This window comes from Bactrocera tryoni, unplaced genomic scaffold (assembly GCF_016617805.1).
Source record: "Bactrocera tryoni isolate S06 unplaced genomic scaffold, CSIRO_BtryS06_freeze2 scaffold_212, whole genome shotgun sequence".
NCBI lineage: Eukaryota > Metazoa > Arthropoda > Insecta > Diptera > Tephritidae > Bactrocera > Bactrocera tryoni.
Window position 1 is genome coordinate 102439 of NW_024395936.1, and position 14328 is coordinate 116766.

At 35.2% G+C, this 14328-nt stretch overlaps 1 long non-coding RNA gene across 4 annotated transcripts; it reads left to right on the top strand.

Annotated features, from left to right (window-relative positions):
- The first annotated feature begins 822 nt into the window (after positions 1-822).
- Positions 823-3760, top strand: LOC120780183. 4 transcript variants are annotated; one of them, XR_005705832.1, is made up of 5 exons: positions 823-1360; positions 2527-2787; positions 2846-3019; positions 3078-3192; positions 3270-3760. It is a non-coding gene; the product is annotated as an uncharacterized LOC120780183 (long non-coding RNA). The 4 variants fall into 4 exon arrangements; XR_005705831.1 differs by having other exon boundaries at positions 823-2787; positions 2836-3019; XR_005705830.1 differs by having other exon boundaries at positions 823-2787; positions 3074-3192.
- The last annotated feature ends 10568 nt before the right edge of the window (positions 3761-14328 follow it).

The following is a 14328-nucleotide window of genomic DNA, read 5'->3' on the forward strand; positions in this document are numbered from 1 at the left end:
CACGCAAAATTTAAACCTTGCACATATCTAAGAAATGTTACATTGGTATGTATTGATGAAGCTTCGGTACCTATCCGTTTTCCTCATAATATCCAAATAACCCAGCTTTAAAATATTTTCATTTTCCTTTCAAACCGTTTGTTTATGTTGATTTCTCCCAAAAAACCCTTAAAGTTACTCTAAACTTTTGCCCGACATACAGCTGATTCAGCTTTTTGAAAACTCACGAGAGCTTTCTGGCACTCGTAGACTTCCTGGCGATATAGATTAGAGAACCTAAACGGTATAAATTGAAAGCTCTCAACGAGCGTCTCATTGAGAAGCCTTGCACTCAGCAAATCAACACTTGCTTCTATCCTCCACATTCAGCTAAAACTCAAACTCACTAGAGCTTACTGGCACTATCACACTCCCGGCGAATTAGATTAGAGAACCTTATCGGTATAAATTGAAAGCTCTCAAAGAGCGTCTTATTCACTTTGCACTCAGCAAATCATCACTTGCTTCCTTCCTCCACATTCAGCTTATTCAGCTAAAACTCAAACTCCCCAGACCTTACTGGCACTCGCACATTAACCGGCAATGTAGATTAGAGAACTTTAACGGTATTAATTGAAAGATGTCAATGAGCGTTTTATTGAGAAGTCTTGCGCTCAACAGTTCAACACTTGCTTCTACCCACCAGCATAACAATGTTTTGCAACATATGATATGAAAGTTTAACTGATAGCTGCGAATTTCCGAAGGTCCTGCTCGTGCTGCACTTTCTATTTAAACAACTGTTATATGAAGGCACAATTTAGTGTGTGTTAACGTGTCTACGGTAAAATACGGAGGCAAGTGAGTAATGGATTACGTGTCTAATTCGTGTACTTTTCGTAAAATTTTTGATTCAAAGCAGAGCTTCTGGCCTTTCTGTGGCAGGAGAACGGAAATGCACACGCGTCCAGTCGTTGTTGTGTTGCAAGGACACGAGCGTGCATTTTTTCGGCTGCCGGTTTTGTTTTACCAGAATAATTGGTTGCTTGGACGCGTTAGGCTAACGGCTACACAGTCGGCAATTACAAACGGTTAATGAAAGCTTCGTTTCAATGATTGCAACGCTGATTTCGTCTTGATAGAAAAAGCTGAAGTTTTAAAGGGAAATTCAGAAAAAAACAATGAAGTCACAGAACTCACTCGATATACCGTGTTTTGTGAGCTGAGTGGGTTGTGTTGCGCGTTTCAGTCTGTCGTTAACTAGCGTTAGTATTGTGTGTGTGGCGCAGCCGACAACGAGTGTCGTGAGTCGTTGAAACGGCTTTTCGTTGCTTACTCAGTAGCACTCAAATATCCTGCCAGTTATTTAAGCTGTGTAATGGTGGGTGAATATATTTTTTTTTTTTCTTGTAGCAAGCAATAAAATATAACTTTCCGCTTATATAAAGCGTGTTGTTGTGTTGTCAGGTGTACACAAATGTTTTTTAAGTGCTTTGTGGAAGTGTAGTTAATTTTTTTTTTAGAAAAATTTGCACTTCTGGCATAAAGTTTTTGCAAATGTCAATTTTTAGTAAAGCAAACGGAAAAAATTATAATAATAAATTGAAAGAAAAGTAATTTGAATCGCTATTATTGTGCCAATCCAAGATTTTTGGGTTAAAGGGCTTTACATCCTTCTTAGTGCATGTATATCCTACCACTTTGCATGTGACGTTGCAATCTGCTGATGAAGTGACAAAATAAATCTGAAACAGAAGATTTATTTTATGGAATGATTTAACGGTATAAAGGAGTTGAAAATAAGTGTATAGTGATTTCTTTGGCGCCGCGATCTGAAGGTGTCGTTGGAAAGAGGAAGTCTTCCTGATAAAAAAATATACCGGATTATAGGTACCGCAAACGCTTAGATTATTGTACTTAAAGTTAAAACATCTCAAAACTTCTCAACAAGCTATTTCACTACATTTAATACACTTTACGGATATTTTTTTCTTCAAATTCATTATATTAGTCTGTAAACATTTAAATAAATTCACATTATACACTTTTTGCAGGTGTTTTAAATAAGAAATTTTTAATTTAAAAATTACTTTTTACACTCCTACTGGACATCATTTATGTGCTAAGAATTGTGAGGAAATGGAACGCTATCATATGATCATAAGGCATTTCGCTGAAATTCTTCTTTCTTTATTTAGCAATTTCAGTTCACATAATTTAAATATGCGCCTATAGTAGATGCCTATGGATTTTTCCTTATTTGAATTAAATAAATAAATAAGAAATATTATATAATAATATAACGTCGTAAATTACTTAGATTACCTCGAGTATTGGCTCGACCAAGGTTATTTTTTTAGTCCGAAGTCCGCCAACACAGAAAGGAGAATTACGCGAAAGTACTTTAGTCACCACTGATGTTGGTTGTCTTCTCCCACTATAATCTTCAATGCGCGTAGCGATTCACAATTAATGTCTTCAGTTGGCTCAATTATCTAAATGATCTTGAAGATGGTTTTCACTTTACCTTCTGGTTTCCTCCTTTAGTGGTTTTCATTAGGTACTATTTGACGTGAAATTTTGTCAGAATAATGAAAACGGTAGTCAAATGGTGTCAATTACGATTGCTGGCATATTTGTCACGGTCATATAAAATGATAACCAAATAAAAACACTCAAACTTCAATTTGTGGCAACATTAGAGATTTAACTTTGATTTGCCGCGATGTTGGCAATTTTGTTTATTGCCGTTCGTATGGCAGCTAAAAAGGATAACGTATTTTCAAAAAGTTTTTTGACGATTTCGAGGTAAGGTTTTAATTATATTTTCAGGATATAATTTATTTATTTTTGTAGTTTTTTTCAGTTTCAGCATCTAGTTCTAGAAGTTGACACCAGGGTAGGAAAATGGAACTTCATTTCTACTGAATATAGAGACAGAACCCTTCGAGAAGCTCAATAACATGAGGTGGCTGAAATATTAAAGATGCCCCTATCGGAGGTGGCAGCCAAATGTAACAACTTTTGCTGCTCTTTACGCGTAAGTTCTTGTAAAGTATTACAAAAAAAAATATTTAACAAACATTTCTTTCAGGCAGCCTTTAATCGTATAAGTTACACAAAAAGTGAACAAGGTGCTGAAAAAATTATATCATTGAAGATTCTAGAGCCGACTTTGAGAGTTCGCTTCATTCCACTTCCAATCTAACAAAAGTGAGTATATACATAAAGCATAATAAATTAAAATATTACTATTTGTTTACCATGTGAATGTTTGCTATTATATGTAGGACAGTCCATCGGCCTCAAGCTCTCCAACAACATTGTTGGAGTCGGAAATTATATCTGGGATATACTATCAACGTCATCCACATCATATGGTAATTAAGAAAAACGTCAAGTGCAAAAAGACGATGATAAGTATACTCAAGTAGTAGTGAGTAACTAAAACTGATGGTTGGGATGAGTTAGGAAACTTTGTATCGTCAAATGGCCGAGAGTGGGCCCAAGAATTTTCATAATTAGCAAAAGATTTCAAGCGGGTCATATGTGAATTGATATTCAACTGCTTAAAGAAATTACTGAAATAAGAGCAGTTGCACAATTGTATGTGTTAATAAAACCTAATTTTGCTGGTTTACTTTATAGCTCCATCATACCGTTCAAATTCGCAAAATTTTTTTTCTATGCTAGTCAAATGAAATGTACCATATCTTTTTTATAATTTTTTCAACGTGAGAAAGCAAATTTTTAAAATACTATATTCATTGATAAATTGAATATGTATGTATGTATGTATGTACAACGGTTCAAATATTGAATAAAACTGAGGGATGGAAACTTTTTTCATTTAATGCATTCATAGGTCTTTTTAATTATAATTAATAAAAATATTTTTATAACATTTTTTGTATAAGGTATGCATTATATAAAAATATATTGAATTTAAACTGATGTTACTTTTGTTTCATATAAATTTGAGAAGCTTATAAAATAAGGCCCTGAAAATATTTTGTATTTACAAAATAACTTAAATTATGGAATTACATTCTTGTAAAAGAGAAAGAGACTACAAACACGTGTTATGCAATATCGTCCTCTTATATTTCCATTCAACTTATCGTGTCTGCTGCCCTCCCTAAATCGCTGCTTCGTGGAACTGATAAAAGCATTCCATTTTCCCTCAACTCCATTTTCAATTACCCGGATCAGTAATGCCATTTGTGTCTTTGCCTAAATAATATAATACACAAATCGCGAGGGCAATAACTTTCGCCTGTTCGGGAGTAACGTGACGATCCGAAAACGCAAAACACATATTATAATTAGACATCTTGTACGCAATAATTTCATTGCGGAAGCTGAATGGTTTCATCAAGTACGTTTTTAAAGAGTTCGAATACGAAAAACTTAAGAGCCATCGAAAGAGCACATCTGATATATCTATAAAAATTTTAATTTATTTCAATTTTATTATTTTCCAATAGTTTTGCTTTGCAAAAACCTCCATCAGATTCGCGACCACAAGCTCCAACTTCTACAAACAAAAATTTATAGTCGGCATCAACCATAGTTATCAGAACAATGGTATTGATTTTCTTGTAGTTGAAACACTCGGAACCGCAGTTGGCAGGCGCCTGAATCGCTATGTGTTTCCCATCCAATACTCTAGAGCAGAGCAATAAGAGAAATTCCATAGCTGGTAAAAACGTGTGTACATATTTATCCATTCTTCTTGGATGTTCGGAATCTTACCATAATACAGTTTTTATTATTTCACTAATGCACGAATATACCTGAATATTCACTTTTAAAAACTCATTTCTTAAAGCTTTAAAAATTCCATCACACGTCTTATGCACTATATGACAAATGGTAGATTTTCCCAACAGAAAAATATTCATCTGGCTCGAGAAACTACGGCCTGTGGCCAAATAGCGTAGTGGTGCCATCAGTCTTTTACCGGCCGAAATCGCTTCAAGGAGTCATGTATTTCTTTTATAAATATTAGATAGTCGAAAAACTATTTTCGTATTTTATTAATAGATTGTCGTTGCAGTCGTATATCTCCGATGCGGTATCAGTTCCTGTAGCACAAAAATGGTTCGGACCGTCACGTAAACAGCCATTTAAAAAAAGCGGGCTACAAAAAGAAGCTTGATGTGTGGGTAACACACGAATTGACTGTGAAAAATTTAATGGACCGAATTAACATCTGCGATTCTTTGCTGAAACAAAATGAAATCGAACAATTTCTGAAACGATTGATCATAGTCCAAGCGTGGTGAAGCAAATGGTCGCAAAGCCAGGATTGACACCTCGAAAGGTTATGCCGAGTATTTGGTGGGATTGGAAAGGAATCATCCACTATGATCTGCTCCAGCTACCGAAATATTGACTCTACATTTTACTGCCAACAACTAATAAGATTAAAGCAAGCAATCGAAAAAAAGGCCAGAACTGATCAACAGAAAGGACTTCATCTTCCATAAGGACACCGCTGGGAAAGCTTGGCTGGGAAGTTTTGATGCATCCACCATACGTCCCAGAACTTGCACCATCGGAACATCAATTGTTTCGGTCAATTCAGAACTCCCTGTGAAAATTACTTGTCGCAGTTTTTCGCCAAGAAACCAGAAACGCTGATGAAATATTGTCTTTAGCAGAAAAATGGCAAAAAATGGTCGACTAAAATGAAAAATATTTGGGTCATTAAGATTCATTGTAAATATAAAAAACAATAAGTTGAAGTTTGATTAAAACTACGAAAATCCTTTTTCGACTACCCTATATATGGGGTAAGGAGCCCAACTAAAAAGTCGAAGTTTTCCAGAGTCGTTCTCAGGAAGTTTTTTAACCACTTTGGATTCTCAGAAACCAGCTTAAATCTAAGTGTGGTGTAAAATCCACAGCTAGAACGAATCTTTTAGCCTGGTCTAATCCTTCACTGCTTTGGATTTCTTTGATTAGTCCTCTTTTTTCATGCTTTTAATGTCGTTACAAGACATAGCACCGCAGTTGCAATAGCAAATTTTTTATATTTATAATTTTTTTTGTTTTTCACGCACTTTTTTAAAAGGAATTATATTTTTAATATAACAGCTGGTGAAATTGTCTGTTCACAATTGCCGCCTATAGTGAAACCGGGTTGTTAATTATCTGACACCAAAACTTAGCGACAGGGTTACAACTGATGCTGTAATGAAAACGCATTTGACACCAGTTGAACAGCTGCTCGTTGAAGCAGTTTTTGAAGTCAATTATTTTGCCCTAATGAAAACCCATCATTACTATTTTTTGCCCAAAGTAATATATCCATATTTCTTTAAAAATATTCGCTACAACTAAAATAAGTTTTTATAGATAATAATATTGCCCTTAGACTGAAATTCACACTGAGCGCTGTTTTTTTTTTTGGTGTATATTGCGAAGGTACTGTATGTAAGAACACTTAGAAGACTTAGTCCTTTCCGAAACAAGAAAAGATTTCACGTGTTAGCTTTCTCTATTTGGACGAAGGTAGTATTGCAGATAATACTTTGAGTTATCTTTGGAATTAAAATCTGTCTATTAAGATATGGATCAACTCAATATATACAATTATGATAGCATTTGCAAGTGATTAATAAAATCATGAAAAGATTAATCTTCTAGAGCGAGGAACTTACAACATTTGTTAGGAGGCTCGCTTCGAACAATTTTAAATTTCCATTTCGAATGACAAAGTGCGGCAAAATTCAACATCATTACTTAGATGAAAAGCGAGCAGTGCGGCGTGGCTGTGACTGACTTTAATGTCAGGCTGTTAAGCTTAAAACGCATCCGCAGCAAGACTGAGAAATAAAAAAGTAACCGGCGAAGTAGAGAAAAAATTGGAAAATAAATAAAAACATTTCGTAAGTCTACACCTTTTAGCAACTTAAAAATGTCGCTGCTATGAAATGCAGCACTAAGAGCACGAATTGCAAGCGGAATGCAGAGCAGCAAGTAGTTACGACGCGTTAACACATTTAAAACCAAAAAAGTAACTTTTCTCATTTCCTTGATCCGGTGCGGGAAGGCAGAAAACAACACAGTCAACGGCGAACTGTCCAAACCGACTAACAAGTTGGCTTTCGCACTCCATCTCCATTGGTTAGTCTCGCGCATTCGGTCGTGCGTCCTGCTCGTCGTGTGGCTCATTCGGTGGAGCCATAACGTTGACAGTTGGCGACAGGATATTTGCGGCTGTTGTGCGTCCCATAATACTTTGTAGTCCAACAACCACATGATAGTTTGTTAAAACTTTCATTACCACCAGCCACAGCTGCAAAGACAATAACAACGCGCAACAAAAAAAAAGCCATTTACAACTTTACTTTTCATATTAATTAATTTATTGCAATTATCAGATGAAGGCGCGACATTGAAGGTACAACAAAGTATGAAAAGTAGCATATAGTCATTCAAGAGACGATGTTGTAGGCAAATCGACATTATTTTATTTGTTTAAAGTTTTTGTGAAGTATGTTAACAAATACATACATATATATATACGAGGTTCGATTGCAGGGACGTGGTGCATTATGAGTTCTTGCCACAGGGAAGAACGGTTAATAAGGAATATTACCTGCAAGTTATGCGCAATTTGCGCGAAGCAATCCGCCAGAAACCCCCGGATTTGTGGAAGAACAAAAATTGGCTTTTGCACCACGATAACGCCCCTGCTCACACATCGTTGCTTGTGCGCGACTTTTTGGCCAAAAACAACACACTAATGATGCCGCAGCCACCGTATCCCCAGATCTGGCCCCCTGTGACTTTTTCTTGTTCCCTAAACTGAAGAGGCCCATGAGAGGACGACGTTACGCTTCTCTTGACGAGATAAAGACGGCATCGAAGGAGGAGCTAAAGAAGATAAAAAAAAATGATTTTTTGACGTGCTTCGAAGATTGGAAAAACCGTTGGCACAAGTGTATAATATCTCAAGGGGATTACTTTGAAGGGGACAAAATAGATACATATTCATGAATAAATAAATAATTTTTGAAAAAACACAAAATTCGCGATACTTTTTGAACACACCTCGTATATATAAATACAGGAAGTCTCTTAAATGCAAAAGTTGTTTCCTTCATTTATGTTCGATAAGTTATTGCCGTTTTGATGATAATGCCAATATCAGAGAAGCCATCTTCCTTAATGGAACGAATTTTCCAAAGAGGTAGTAATCACATTATGGCTGGTCCGAACTGTGAAGTGGATAAATATCAACCTCCCAATCAACCTATGTATGTATGGCTTGTGTTTTCTTTGAAGAACCAGTTTGAAACCGAACTACCGAGGGGTCAATAAGGTCTTCTGTCTCTCTCAATGCCTTAATATTTTGCTTGCTATATACCGCTAAAACTATATTCTATTTTGGTATAGTTTGATATGTTTTGTTATATATTTGTCTTAGTTGCAATACTTCTCCTAAATTTATTCTGAATGATCTAGCTCCTGAGAATATTGACCATATTGTCTTTTATTATAGTTATGAAAACACTCTAAGCTTTCTAGGCATGCATTTACGTTTCTTTTCCTTACTTTCTATAATCTTCGTTAGTCGTTTCTTCTTTTCGCAACACGGCACCAGTTGGAAATTCCAAGGGAAGCCAGGTCCTTCTCCACCTGGTCTTTCCAACGGAATGGAGGTCTTCCTCTTCCTCTGCTTCCCATAGCGGGTATTGCGTCGAATACTTTCAGAGCTGGAGAGTTTTCGTCCGTTCGGACAACATGACCTAGCCGCTGTCTCTTAATTCGCTGAACTATGTCAATGTCGTCAAATATTTCATACATCGTTCCATCGAATTCGATATTCGACGTGGCCAACGCGCTAAGGAGCATACATCTTTTGCAGAACCTTTGTCTAGAAAACTCGTACCGTCGACTTATCAGATGTTGTCATCGTCCATATAGCAGGACGAGAATAATGAGTGACTTATGTATAGAGTTTGGTTTTTGTTCGTCGATAGAGGAATTTACTTTATTCTGGGTTGGATTTCTAGGCTTACATTATTGTTGCTGTTAATGCTGGTTCCAGGATAGACGAAATTCTCTACAACATCGAAGTTATAACTGTCAACTGTGCCGTGGGTGCTTAGTCGCAAGTGCGACGAATTTATGTTTGATGACAGGAGATATTTCGTCTTGCCCTCGTTTACTACCAGACCCATTTGCTTCGCATCCTTATCCAGTATAGAGAAAGCAGAACTAACGGCGCGGATGTTGAGGCCAATGATATTGATACATCGGCATACGCCAGCAGCTGTAAACTTTTATAAAAGATTGTACCTGCTCGAGTAAGTTCTGCAGCTCGAATTATTTTCTCTAGCAGCAGGTTGAAGAAGTCGCACGATAGGCATCGCCTTGTCTGAAACACCGTTTGGTATCGAACTGCTCGGAGCGGTCCTTCCCGATCCTGACGGAGCTTTTGGTGTTACTCAACGTCAATTTACACAGCCGTTTTAGTTTTAATATGACTAAGTCTACTCATATCATCACGCTGATCATTTATCTACCATATACATTTTATAGAGTATCCGACGTTTGCTTCTGGGCGTTACAAACTTCGTGTCAAACAAAGTAAATCCTGTTCAGGGTATACAAATTAAACCAAAGAATGTTTAGCTTTTTCTTTAATAAAGACTGCATTTACGCTGTCAAATGCCTAATTCCATGCTAAAATTTTGTCCCTATGCATATGAAAATATTCCCTAGCAGCACATACAAAAGACTCTGCCCGAATAATGCTTACTCGGACCACAAAAAATGCCCTTTCATCCGCTGTGAAGAGGTTGCATTTAAATGCAGCAATCCACTAAGTGGTAGGGCTGAAACGCGCAATGAGAAAAGTTTTTCCCACAAAACGCCACAGAAACTATAAGCGCACAAAAATTTAAAATTACAAAGCAGGCAGCGATAAAATGCAAAAGTGTTGGCCACGTTCACGCACTTTGGCAGAAAGTGTTGTTTACAGTTGCGAAAATATAAAAGTAATATAAAAAATAAAATAATTTAATAAAATCGAAGGGAAAACGCAAATAAATGCAAAATGTTGGAAACTCAAAAAAAGCGTAAATCGCACTGTCGGCACTGGGGTGTGGAATAAAGTTTGTGACTTTTATGCTCCACTTTGCCCGCCAGAACTTCTTCTACGTTATCTTCACAACGACAACATCCCCTGACCCCGCAAAGCCGAAGATTAAATTGTGTTTTTCTTTAATTTTTAGTGTTTGGTTTTGATTGGACTTGCTGCGCACTGTCTGTTTTTTCCTGCTTTAACCGAGCGCTATCACTTCCTGCCTTGCTTTTGCTTAATATCCTTGCCGGTCAACCTGGTCGAGTATTTGCATTTTCCCTTTACGCTCATTTCTAATACTCCAAACAACTTGGTTATAAGTTAAAGCGAATTTGTTGTTGTTTTTTGTGAGTTTTATTTTTCTTAATTTTTCATTAATTCTGCAGTTAAAAGTAGCGTCGTGCACACTTTGCTGAAAAATATTTTTCAAAAACCTCGCACCCACCCTACATGCAAGTTTAGAAAGTTAAGAGTCTCCTCGTCGTTTCACCCTACGTCTCAGTAGCTGTTTATAATTACGTACTTAGTTAGTCAATTTCTTCGCTAATGTGCAATTGTTGTTGTTGTCTTTCCATAGTTTTGCTATCCTTTTCGCTGTGTGTTGGAAATTAATTATGTTGATGAAGTGGAAATTGCACTTCGCCCCTTTGTAAATAAAAAAAAGTGAAGTTAAGCGACTGGTTCGAACGGACGCCATTATGAGTTATGTATATGCGCGTGTATGTAGTAAACTCGGCTAACGGCTGTATTGAGTTGCGTTGAGTTAAGCCCATTAGCAAAGCAAAGGAAATGCCTATGGCTATTTGAAGAACTTAACTTAAGTATTTGAAGTTGTTGTTTTTGTGGCATGAGAGCAGCTGTTATTAGAATGAAAAATGAAATATTGATATTGGTGCAAATGTAATGAAGCACCCTTTTTCTGATATGCATGTTTGTATACTTTTCGTATCAATTTAAACTAAAAACTTATTTATAAGTATGTAATTATTTATAATTTAATAAATTAATTAATGTCATTTTTAGTTTTCAAAAAGCATACGTGAATAATTGGGCAGTCAGATATTAAGTTTGTAAATTTGCATATATTATTTTATTATTTCCTCCATCTGTTGAAATAAAACGAATTATAATTCGATTTAGAAGTTGTAAATAGTTTCACAGGAAAATGTTAAAACAACTAAAACACAACAAAAAACGGCAGAATATTCAAATATAATTATAATAAAGAGTAATAAAAGTAAAAGCACTTAATCACTTCCAACGGGAATTGGGTTTCCCAAAATACTTATGTTCGACGAGTTTTTTGTTTAGTCGAAAATTGTAAAAATTAAATTAGACATTTTGCAGGCTTCTATGCTCTTTTGTGCTGAATTATGTGTAAGCATTTTTTTTATTAACTTAAGTCCGTACTACTTTCCTTTAACAGATTGCTCATGAGCAGTAATTATAGTTGTCATTGTGGCATTATTGCGAGTTTATGAATTATGCAAGTGCAACGTGATCACATTTTAATTTCTCGCTATTTATCACATATTTGCCACACATACATACGAACGAACGCATAGACATACCTAAAACAACACTTGCATTTTGCAAATTGTTTTGTATTTAGGCTGTTGCATTCCATGGATGGTATTCATGTAATAAAATAAACAGAAGCCTGTTGACGCTCGCGAGCGAGTCTTGTTTACAGATTTTATTAGATTTAACTAGGCATTTTTTTATTGAATTCCAAAGTGCAGAATTCAAAGCAAACTTTATCTTTTAGTAAAACATTGAAGTTATATAAACTCAATAGATATGTCTGGTTGATTGAAGATCTCAACTAATTTTTAGAGCTTTTCTAAATTATCGCTTTATATAACTGTATAACAATAAATAGTTTAGGTATTAAAATCGTTAGAAGTATTGAGACTGAACATGATAATCTGGTAATTAGTTAGTTGATACTTCGTTAAAAACTTGACTGGGATCATACTTTTTGCTCGATCTCTATAGTGTGGTAAATTTTGCTCAAAACCAGCTGATTAAATTTTTTAAATATCTACTTATGAAAAATTTGTCTAAAATTATTTTGCAGCGAGCATAAAAAAGAAAATTCACGTAAAAAACTTCCGAATTGACAAAGCTGATGTGAATATCCCTATTAAAAATAGATTAAGTATTTAAATTGCCAGTTCTTTGTAGATTTATTACTTCTCTCCAAAAACACTTGTTAGTGAATAAGTTTTATAAAAACACGGAATTCGTTAAAATAAACCATATTATGTCCTCTTGTGAGCGGAGAGGCGTCCTTAAAAGAACCATCCCACACATTAATGGTTCAGGCAAATTGGTGTCGTGATCTTTTATTACATTTTTGGTTCGTTATAAATAGTTTATGGTTTAGTTGAGATTTTGCGAATGTAAATTTTTTGCTGTTGTTGTACGTTGTTGCCCAGAACATAAAGTCATTAAAAATGCTAATTAGTAAATTGACTGAAATTTGTTTGTGGTCTCGATGCCACATTGCATTTAGATAGTTTAGTGTGCAGTTTCAACCAAATGTTATTATATAAGTACGTTGATAAACAAAGGGTGTCAAAAGGGTGTTAAACATTTAATTTTCATTTAACAGGCTGAATATAATAAAGTGACCTGTTGAAAAAAAGTTTCGAAATAGAGTATTGGGACTTTAAGATAATAGTCCTGTAGATTTGTGTTTCCTTTTAGCTGAGTTCAATCACAAATTTTTTGGGGAAAAAGGTTTGTCCCTGAAAGGGGTCTCTGGGTTACTAAGCTAAGCTATTCGTTAACTAAAATTTTTCATTTCTGAGAGAGATATCTGATTTTTACAGAGAAAAGTGGCACATGAAAGCGAAATAGATGACCTGCCAACCATTAGTTGCTTTTAGAATGATATTGGTGTAGTTTCTTACCGCCTGTGAAGGCTACGGTTTTTACCCTGAATAGGGTATTTTAAGTTTTTAAGTTTTCAAAAGTAAGAGCATTGAGTGATCATATTAATTCATAGCATATCCCGAAGCGGTCGTTTGTCTTTGCTAAATTGCCAGCAGTCACACGGAAATAAAAAGGTGCATTGCCGTGGTGCAAAAACCAGAGCTGTCGGCCCAAAATTCCGTCCCCTTTTCAGGAATACCTTCGCGCAAACGAGAAATAACACTCAAGGAGTATTCTTTGTTAACAGTTTGTTCGGTCGGAATGAATTCGGAGTGCAAAACACCTCGATAATAGAAGAAAACTGTTAAAATTACCTTGAGCTTTGACCAGCTTTGACGTGTTCTTTTCGGCTTTGTACCAAAGCATTTTTCAGAGACGTTAACGCGACACTGCAAAAAAATTAAGTGATTTGGAACCAATTGTACTTTCACTTTTCCTAGGCACAAATGATCTTTCAAAATTGTTTTCATTGATTCTTTGCATACTCCAACGATGTCTCAAGATTCCTTTCTGTTAATCGTCGATTCTTAAGCACCAAATCCTTTGTTTCATTAACAGGTCAATCATCATCAGTTTATGCTAATGGCCGTCCTGGATGTGGGTCGTCGTCACGCGTTCTCGGCCCTCTTGAAACCGATCAAAAACACTTCCTTCCAACATTCTGAATGTTCAGACACCGAAAATTTAATTCCGCACACAAATTTTAGTTCAGCTTCTTTGTTGAATACTTTCAATCATGGTAAAAATCGATAGAAAGACAAGTGTATCCTAACCACTATCGATTATTTTGTTGTGACATTTGGTACAGATGTCAGTGACAGTTGTACCAGCCTAGAAAATAAACTTTTATTTGTGCCACAGAATTGCATTTTAATTTTTGAAAGATAATTTAATGCCAAATAATTAAATTTTATTTTTAAATATCAAACGTTTTTCTTTTAATATTTTAAACACGATTTTGTAATGAGTTACATGAAGTATTTGTAATAATTTAAAAATTTTTTATAAATATTTTGTGAAAAAATTAAAAATTTTTTTTTATGAGATAATATAATATATATAAATACTATGAAAGAATTCTCAAAAATATTTGTTTCAGTATTAAAAAATTTAAGTACTATATTTTTAAATTTTTTTTATCATTGATACATATTTTAATAATACTATCATTTAACAATTTTTTAAAGATTTGTACTTTCTCTAGGTACACCCTTCATGAGCACAATCGGTGTAATAGAACTATAAACACATACATATGCAATGCAAAACTCGAAATCAATGAAAGCCCACCAACAAATACATACAAA